Source organism: Glycine max, chromosome 7 (genome assembly GCF_000004515.6).
Source record: "Glycine max cultivar Williams 82 chromosome 7, Glycine_max_v4.0, whole genome shotgun sequence".
Lineage (NCBI taxonomy): Eukaryota > Viridiplantae > Streptophyta > Magnoliopsida > Fabales > Fabaceae > Glycine > Glycine max.
In genome coordinates, this window is record NC_038243.2 from 36,748,622 (window position 1) to 36,750,155 (window position 1,534).

Sequence of the window (1,534 nt, forward strand, 5' to 3'; positions counted from 1 at the left end):
CCAATATTCTTTTAGCTCCACCCAAATCTTTCATTTCAAATTCTCTTTTCAAGTCTGCCTTAACTTTGCCTGTTTCATCCTTGTTATTGCTTGCTATTAGGATGTCATCTACATATAGCAATAGAATGACAAAATTATGATATGAGGCAAACTTGAAATACACACAATTATCAAACTTGCTCCTCTTGAACTTGACGCGAGTCATGAACTCATCAAATCTTTTATTCCACTACCTTGAAGATTACTTTAGACCATATTGGGACTTGTTTAGTTTACACACAAAGTCTTCCTTTCCTTCTATTATAAATCCCTCAAGTTGTCTCATGTAAATAGTTTCTTCCAGTTCTCCATATAGGAAGATAGTTTTAACATCCATTTGCTCCAATTCTAGATCAAACTTGGCAACCATTGATAGCAGAATTCTTATGGACCTATGCTTCACCACTAGAAATAATACATCATTGTAATCAATTCCCTCCCTCTGAGTGAAGCCTCGAGCTACTAGCCTAGCTTTGAATCTTCCTTGTTCAACTCCAAGAATGCATTGTTTCCTCTTGAAAATCCACTTACAGTTGACTAACTTTGACCTCGCAGGTCTCTTTACCAGGTCCCAAGTATGGTTATCATGGAGAGACTTCATCTCTTCATCCATGACCATAAGCCATTTATCTTTCTCTTTGCAATCAACGACAACTTTGAAACAGTTTGGTTCATCATTCATGACCTCACTAGCTGCAACAAGAGAGAATGCCATCAAATCTACATAATCATACTTCTCAGGGGGGGTTTAACTTGCCTTCTGGTTCTATCTCGAGCCAACAATTAACCCTCCCCACCTTCTTCCCCATCATCATCATCAGTCTGAGGTTAAATATCGGATTCTTCTCTGTGCAAATTTTAGATGGATCTATTTGGTTTTCTTCATTGAGCTTCACCTCAATGCTATCCTTTTTTGAGCTTGCATGGACCACCTTATCTTCTACAGTTGCCTTTGTTTTATAAGCCATTTCAGACTCATTAAAAACAACATCACGACTTATAATGTATCTTCTGTGTCCTGGCTCTAGACACCACAATTTGTACCTTTTAACACCTTGAGGATATCCTAGAAACATACACTTGATAGTTCTAGGTTCCAATTTGTCTTGCCTTATGTAAGCATAAGCAACACATCCAAACACCCTGAGTCTATCATAACTTGGAGGATGCCCTGACCATACCTCTTTTGGTGTTTTCATGTTTATAGCTGTTGAGGGGCACCTGTTGATTAAGTAACAAGCAGTCATGACTGCTTCAGCTCAGAAAGATTTTGATAGATTAGCACTCAGCAAGATACACCTCACTCTCTCAAGAATGATTCTGTTAAATCTATTAGCCAAACCATTCTATTGAGGTGTTTTTACTATTGTCTTGTGTCTTGCTATTTCAGCCTTCCTACAATAGTTAGTGAAAAAATCTGAACAAAATTCAAGTCCATTATCTGTCTTGAATCTTTTAATCTTTTTTCTTGTTTGGTTTTCTATCAATGTTTTCC